Raw genomic sequence first — 8,834 nt, 5'->3', positions numbered from 1 at the left:
CTCAAGAAAGCATGGGTGAGTAAGGCAATAAAATGTGGCCATTGTTTCTTTATTGCATCGTTCTCAGCTTTCTCTTTCTGTTGGAGCCAAACGTAATCTCTGCTTCATGGTTTTAAGAGGTCTGGGAGAGGATGGACTAAACTCATTGCAAACTGAGGATGTAGAGCAGTTCAGAAGCTGGGATTTGCAAGTAGCTCACAATTGCTTTCCCTCCCTTTATGGCCAGATAATAATAACAAAGATGAGATCCAGAAGATTTATGTTAATCTTTCTCTTCTCAAATGTTGGAAAAGGCTTCACCTCCATCTTATTGGACCCACACCACGAAAAATCACTGTGTCCACTGTTGTTTTGCCTAGTACAACTGGGGATGATCCATGTATAGCCAGTGCTGTCCATCCTGGAAACGGGTACACTTAAATGTCTGCATCTCAAGGGCATGAAGAGCTGGAGAGACGCCCCGAGCAGAACTTCCCACTCTGGTTTAGACACTGAAATAATGGATCCACCATCCACACAATTCTAAGCTCACACTAAGTCCCTCAGCTCGTTTCCCTCAGCACAAGGGCTACAGTTTTGCCCTGGGGATAAGGAGATTTCATCATTCTGTGCTTGGCGTAAGGAGATTTCATCATTTTGCATAGGTAAGGAGATTTCACCCTCTAAAGCTCATCTTGGCAAAATGCCCTTTTCCCAGCCAGTCGTGGCACCTACCTCCTCAAACCTGCTGGGGGTACCAAGTGTACTTTGGTCACGTTTTTTTTTCCCTTTTATAATCCCCCGTAGGGCAATACCAGTTTACAACTGTATTGCAGCTATGCTGTTCCTGCTACTACAATCACAGCTCTGTTGTGATTTCCATTATAAGCCTTGGACTAGCTTTTGGGGGTGTTTTTGGTTTGTTTGTTTTTTTTTTTTTTTTTTTTTTTTTTAATTCTTTTTCTGGGGTCTACAATTCGACCATAAACACTCTTGCTGGGCTGAAATTCAGCTGCCAGGTCTTGATTGGGTAGCAAATCTTATTTAACCCTGAGGATGCTGAACTGCTTTCACACAGAGGTGTGAGAGATGAACCGAAAGGGCAGCAAGGAGGGGTGGTTCACTTTGGTTTGGGGTATCTGGGGACAGAGACGTGGGGAAAATCCAGCTGGATTACACAACCCACCTGCCGTTGTCTCTTCTGCATCTTTTGGACTGCAGATTGCAGCTGATGCACTGTATTCCTTTAAGTGATATCTTCATCTTCATAGGTATCACTTGTTTGAGCTGTCTACTCCTGAGCTCTTTAGAAGGAATTTCTTAATGCATTTTTAGCTTACAAAGCCCACACTCATTAAGCTTTGTTAGACATATGTCACTGAAAAGCATCTTTCCCCCCTTGCTCTACACTTCATACAATATGCACAAACGTTTGAAGCCCTCCTCCGAAGTGGTTACATTTTCCCAAGAAGACCACTCTAGTGGTTCATTGTATTCAGTGAGTTTACCACCTTACCACCAGCTCAGCAAGCTCTTTCTCAAGAACGCAAGGTGAGGACTCGATAGAGCTGAGCATGGCACAGAGAAGGCTGCGCCATGGACAGAGGTTTACTGGAGAAGAAAAGAGCAACCAGCAGGACACACTGCATCAGGGAATCAATAAGACCGGAAAAGACCACTGAGATCCCCAAATCCATCCCCAGGCCTTCCCCACCATGCTCACTAACCATGTCCCTCAACACAAATCTCCATAGTTATTGAACACCCCATAGGATGCTATTGGCCCTCTTGGCCACCTGGGCACACTGTTGGCTTGTGTTCAGCTGGCTGTTCTCACCTCAGCGTGAAATGGGAACTGCTGATGCATGAGCTACCCACAGACTACCCAAACTCTGTAAACCTAGAATAAAAAATGCAATGGAAAACATATCTTGCAGTTACAGTGGGATGGGGCAAACACGCTTCCAGTTCAACCCACTTTCTTTATATCACAGAATTGATGAATGGGTTGGGTTGGAAGGGACCTTAAAGGTCATCTGCTTCTAAGGCCCCTGCTATGGGCAAGGTTACCAACCACTAAGTCAGGCAGCAGCTCAGGCTGCCCCAGGGCCCCATCCAACCTGGGCTTGAACGTCTCCATGGATGGGGCATCCACAGCTTATCTGGGCAGCCTGTGCCTCATGTCTTCCCTTGGCTGGAGAGAACCCTTCCTATCATGATGACTCCCTCCTTCTCCTATTTTACACTGAGGCAATTCTTTACACCAAGTCCCCTGGCCTTTAAATCCAGCCAAATAGGCTGTAAGGTGGGTTCTTGGCAGCTTCGCTCCCATGGATGCTGCTGTGGTGGGGTGTTTTGGGGTCACCCATGGGATGGAACAGAAGAAAAAATTGCTTTTTCATGAAAGCAATGCAGCATGAAGCCACCAGTTCCTCATCAGGGAAGCGGTGTAATAGCACTTCCCTAAGCCTGTGGGGGCATGGTGAGGATGACACCACTAAAAACATTTGTGCTGAGCAGATGCCTCAGCCTTGAGGGCCCTCCTGAGAGCCTGGAATTGATGGGATGAGGTGCTGTGGCTGTACAAACCTCTAATCTATCAAAGCAATAATCTGTGGAAGAAAGATCCTTTGCAGCACACTCACATCGCAGACAGTGAGTGACTTATGGAGCATTCTGCCTATCAGCTGCAGAAATACAGTATTAATAAAATATGCTGACACGAGAGATGAATAGCTCAGAACCTCAGTCCAGAAGTGGTTAGGACGAGCCTATTCTTCCTCTGGGGTTTTTAACTATGAGGAATTAAGTAAATGTTAGGCACTGAAGATTACTTGAAGGCAATATTAAAGCAAGGTTTTGCTCTGGATGGAGGCTGTAAAACCATCATTGTGGGACCCCACGTTTATTGTCCTGCAGTGGTTTTGCACGATGTACCAATAAAATGTGGCTTCTTCTCACTGCTCGTGCTGCAATCACATCCCAGGGTTGGAGAAGCTTTCTGAGAAGAGATCCAAATGTCTCTCCTTCATCCAAAGGTGACGGGCAGTGCAGCCCCTACCACTGTTCTATGAGGGATTTGAATATGCCTTTGCCATTTCAGATCAGTATAATTACAAGTGCTACAGGATGATTTTAGAAAAGTGAAACTCTGGCTTGGAAAAACGGAACAGAAGAGTCCAGAACGACTTTTGCATCGGTGATATGTGAATTTAGGGCTCCATCTCATGTATCAGAAGGACGATGCAGTGCTCACCAACGTTGTATCAGCAAATAAATAAATAAATAAAATAAAATAAAATAAAATAAAATAAAAAAAAATCCAAAGCATTGTTTCTTACTTAAGTTGGCCCTTTTCCCTGTCTAATACCAAATTCTTTGTCAATGCAGCTGTGCCTTTGCTGGAGTGATGGTCCTGCTGACAATAGAGAAGGAGAGAGAGAGGAGGTAAGGAGGTGAGGAAGGAAGGAAGGAAGGAAGGAAGGAAGGAAGGAAGGAAGGAAGGAAGGAAGGAAGGAAGGAAGGAAGGAAGGAAGGAAGGAAGGAAGGAAGGAAGGAAGGAAGGAAGGAAGGAAGGAAGGAAGGAAGGAAGGAAGGAAGTGGGGAGAAAGGGAAAAAGGGAAAGGGAAAAGGGAAAAGGGGAAAGAGAAAAGGGAAAAGGGGAAAGAGAAAAGGAGAAAGGGGAACGGCAAGAGGAGGGCAAGGGTGAGCAGGGGAGGAGAGGAGAGGAGAGGAGAGGAGAGGAGAGGAGAGGAGAGGAGAGGAGAGGAGAGGAGAGGAGAGGAGAGGAGAGGAGAGGAGAGGAGAGGAGAGGAGAGGAGAGGAGAGGAGAGGAGAGGAGAGGAGAGGAGAGGAGAGGAGAGGAGAGGAGAGGAGAGGAGAGGAGAGGAGAGGAGAGGAGAGGAGAGGAGAGGAAAAGAAAGTTGAAGTATTGTCCTCTCCTTGCTACTACCATATGAACCCAGACAACACCAGGTCCTTCAGCAAAGCACCCCTACAGCAGCTGCACTCAGGAAGCTCAGCTTTTAGCTATATGGAAAGTCCTTACCATTTTATGAGTAACTTTTTAAGCAACTTTCAATAAGAGGCATAAAGAGGCTTGATTGAAAACCGATGACACAATCTAGCCCTGCCTTTTAGTATTTTGGCATGCAGCACAAACACATTTCTGAAATCCCTCCAGCATCTAGAACTGTACCTGGAATGGTTTTAGGACTAATATTAAAAATGCATGGTAGGCTGGAGGCAAGTCTGCTCAGATGAGGGAACATCAAATGAGTTCCCTTCTTTTCTGTCTTTGAGCAATAGAATCATAAGAATCTTGTGAGATGCGTTTTCCCTCAGAGGTAGAAGAAAAGAAAATCATGATAAAGTGCCTTGAACTTAATTTAAAACTATTTTATTTGGTGTTTTCTCCAAGACTCTTAAGAATGCTTGCAATCTTGTGTGTGTGCCTATGGGTCTTGTTCAGTCAATCCCCATCCCCTCCACTGGGCCCTGGTCTTCCAGGAACATCTGCCAAATAAAATGTTTGAAAAACAAATACATGTGGTCTTTACTTAGAAGTCTTGAGGGTATCCAGATCATAAATTTGTTGAGGAGCATGTGGCATTGCTTATTTACTCACAATTGGTTATTTTCGTTGCGGGAGTTTTCCAACCAAGTTAGAAAATCAGAAAGCGTGATCTTAGTAAATCCACAACGTAACTTAAATTAACAGCTGAGGGACTCATCAACATTCATCCCTGGAGTTACAAAGACAAGGCAATTTCTTCAGTATTGATCAACATTTACACAAATGAAGCCTGGGGGAATACAAGCATCATTATTAGAGGGGTGCAGATAGCAAGCAAATTTCTGGGCAGATGAAGATCATCTGGACTTGGGGTTTGGGATGGAGATGAGACTCTACTGAGTGTCTCTGAAGGAGCAGAACAAAGTATGCCAGCCCCAAGCAAACAGCTTGTGGTATCTCTATGTCTGCAAAGGGGAAATTGCTTCTGGGAAGCTTTGGGATGAGGTTTTCTTTCAAGTTTTGGGTTCTATTTGAGCTTCAAAGTTGAAGTAAAAGTCAACATGGAGTTGGGGGAGGGGGAAAGCTTTTCATGCTCTTCCTCACTGTTTTATCTCTCCAAGGGGAGGGCGTGCATCTGCACTGAGTTTTTGGTTCACATGAACTCATATCAGAAGACCTGATCCATGGGATTACATACCACATCCCAAACAAGAGTGGGTCTCCTGGGGCTGTGGATTGTAAGTCTTCAGTGCTGTTTCACTCCATGGTCTGGTGATGTGGATGTAGCCAGGTATCTTTACCTGAGGAATACTGTGGGTTGTCATGTTGGGGTGTGGATGAAGGTTATGCAAGGAGACAGAGTCTCCAAGGGGTGGGATCCATGGGTCATATACATACTGTCAAATAACAAAGGATTAGGAAGCACCCTTGGGCTGAAGGGTACAGACCTGGAGTGCCCACCCCACAAGGGCCGTCCCCATCTGGAGCACATTCCCTATGCAGCATGCATTGCCAGCTATCCCCCAGCTCACATGCTGCCCCTCTGGCCCCAAGACATAACAACCGTTTTGTGTGTTTTGGCCAAGTTAAACTGTCTGAAATAATATGCGAGCTGTGCTGCAGACCACCGGCATGGTGTTTTCTAGCATGAAACCTGATGTTTGAGGGTGTGAAGCCTGCTGGGATAATGCTGGAGGACTAGAGATGGGGCAGATTCAAACTCACACACCAGGGATGGGCATGGGATGGAGGATGAGGACCATCAGGATGGGCTCAAGCTCAGTTTTCTGGTGTCGTCCTGGCCAGCAATGCAGATAAACCTTCCTTGCTGGTTTGGCTTGGATGGCTCTGGAATAATTCTTTCTGACAAAGGCAGAGTAAGAGATGCTGCCCATTTTGGACCATGCATGTTCAGTCTCCACTCTTCAGTCCCTCCCTTTAAGAAACTCAGATCAAGCATTGCAAACGCAAGTCTTGGGGGAAGAGCTTGAAGGAAATCCCATATCATCCCTTTACTCCACCAAATCCTCATCCCTTTGGACATGAACTGCTATAAAAGGGATATTAAAATATTCAGAGGGAGGCTGAATTATCATCCTTAATGTGTGTGCCACACATTTCATAGAATGAATCACAGAACCACGGACTGGTTTGTATTGGAAGGGATCTTAAAGTCCACCAGACTCCAACCCCTCCGTGGACAGGGATACCTCCTGTAGACCAGATTCACAAAGTCCCATCCAACATAGTGCAGGGCACTGCCAGGGATGGGGCATCTACTGATCCCCTGGGCAGCCTGTGCCAACGCCCCATCATCCTAAAATTTCTATGCATAGGGCAGGAGATATCTGATCAAATGCATTCCTCAGCATGTGGCCTTCATTCAGAATAGCAGCATCCATCTTCTCTTTGTCATTTACATAGAGCGACATCGTGATATGCTTCTAAACAAAGCCATGGGAGAAAGAAGATGAGCTGCCCTACAAGAAACTCTCAACGAACACAAAGGCAGCTCAGAGCAACTGGAGGGATCTGGTCACTGGTGTTGGTGAGACGAATCCTGTTCTCTGTGTCCAGAAGGGAGGAGAGGAATCTCATGGGAGACTCATTGCTCTCCCCAATATCCCAAAAAGGCAAGGACAAGAGGTAATGACATTAAGGTGCGTCAGTAGAGGTTCAGATTGGGTATTAGGGAAAATTTCTTCTCCAAAAGAGCGGTAATGCATTGGCACAGGCTGCCCAGGGAGGTGGTGGAGTCACCGTCCCTGGAGGTGTTCAAGGACCATGGAGATGTGGCACTGAGGGACATGGTTTAGTGGGCATGGTGGGGGTGGGTTGGGGTCAGACTTGGGAATCTTAGTGGTCTTTTCCAACCTTAATGATTTTAGGATGCTATGACTAAGAGGCATTCCAGTCACAACATCAAACCAATGGCTTGTGATGGGAATTATGAAAGAAGCACCACGCCACGGGGAAGAAAGTAGGAAGGGTGAGTTGGTGAAGGGTTGGTGGGTGGCTTGAGATGGGCTGAAGATGATTTGACAGTGATGGAAGCTAGCATCCCATTGAAACTGGGAATCATGGAATCATTTGAGTTGGAAGGGACCTTTAAAGGCCACCTGGTCCAACTCTCCTGCGATCAACAGGGACACCTACAGCTCCATCAGGGTGCTCAGAATATGTGGGATTAAACAACCAAAGCTTTCCAGCAAAGCGGATCAGCAAACAAACCCTGGGAAGAAAAGATGTGGTAACTGCACGGTTCCATTGGCATATGTTTGCAGGGTCCGGCTCCAACAGAGGGCTGAAAGGCAATGAGAGCCACGTAATTAACTTCAGATGTACCTGTCAAGATGTCACGGACACAGAGCCGGAGAGGAGCAGCGTGTTATTTGTTTCTCATAATGTAACAATTATCTGGTTGTAAGAGAGGCTCTCTCCCGCGCTCCCTCCCTGCCTCTTGTTTTCTTTCCCCATTCATTCACACATTATTTAACTTTTGACTTGGACACAGCAGGTAAAAGCATTTAACAGCTTGGCTGCTTGTTCAGACGGAGCTGGGGAGAGAAAGGGGGTTGGGGGGGGGTGAGCAGGCTGCAATTTTTCGCTTTAAATTTTCAAGTTTTCAGCACCGTGTTTTTCTTACGGTGTGTGTTGGGGGGGGGGGTTGGGGGAAGAAATGGGAAGGAAAAAAGGGGGGGGGGGGAAACCAGCATTCCACAAAGGAGCAGTCACATTTTCCGACGTTAAAACATGCTCTCCGCTGTCCCCAGCCTTCGCTCGGAGGCGCATTCCCTTCTCCAATGGGGAGGAAAAAAAGGTCAGCGGTAAAAATTTCGCAGGAACTCCATCATTGTCCTCACGGGACGTGTTTCGTCAGGAGGAGAGAGCCGGGCGTCTCGCTCTGTCGACACAGATCCACATCACGAAACGCATGGAGAGGTTGTGTGTGCGTAGGGGGGTGGGGGGGGAGCGTGGCCATTACCCATAGGGTTGGGTGTTGTAGGTTGACTGCGTCCCCCTGGTACCCGTGGTATGGATGGATGGATGTTCTGTTGGGTGATAACGGCCGAGAGGCAGAGCGGGGAGGGGGGGGGGCGATTTATGCTGGGTAAAAAAAAACAACACCCGAAATCCCGGGGGGAAATCAGCTTTTGGTTTATGTGGAGGAAGGTATGGCTGCGTTGCTGCCAGGTATGCAGCTCTTTTGCACAGTTTCGGGCTCTGAGAGCGTTTGCCCAGTGCTAGCTCCTAAGCAGAGGGAGCTTTTTAATGGGGAGCGAAGGCAGCTGTTGCAATAATAACTCAATCTCCTGGAATCACCCCAAAATGAGACGGGAGGTTGAGGTGGTTGATTTTCGCTAGGAAGCACACACGGATGTGGGGCGAGGGAAGGGGGCAATGCATAGGAACGCGTGGAGCATCCTCCTGGATGAGGCTTGCTGTTGGTGAAGAAAACACAGCGCTCCGTCCCGTTGCACCCAGGGGGATTCAAGCACAGAATCCTTTGAGTTGGAAGGGATCCTCAGAGGTCATCTAGTCCGACTCCCCTGCAATGAATGGGGACACCTACAGCATTTTTTCGCTCCCAAGAGGTAGCAAGCAAACAGCCCCATCCCTACAGCCGGGCCTGGCCCTCTCCCAGCATAGCATGGCTTGTTGCATTTTCCTCCCAGCACAACACAAAGGCTCAACTGTGCTTTCAGAAAGGACCCAGCGCTGGGACCCCACACCCTTTGAAGTGTTTGGGGGTTTTAAAATGCTGCTTTTGAGCTCGAGGTTTTACTTTCCAGATCCTCCCCATCTCCCCTGAATCACATCATGCTGCCATTCCCATGGG

The sequence above is a fragment of the Gallus gallus genome, chromosome 1 (assembly GCF_016699485.2).
Source record: "Gallus gallus isolate bGalGal1 chromosome 1, bGalGal1.mat.broiler.GRCg7b, whole genome shotgun sequence".
Lineage (NCBI taxonomy): Eukaryota > Metazoa > Chordata > Aves > Galliformes > Phasianidae > Gallus > Gallus gallus.
Note: the sequence above shows the minus strand (reverse complement) of the source record.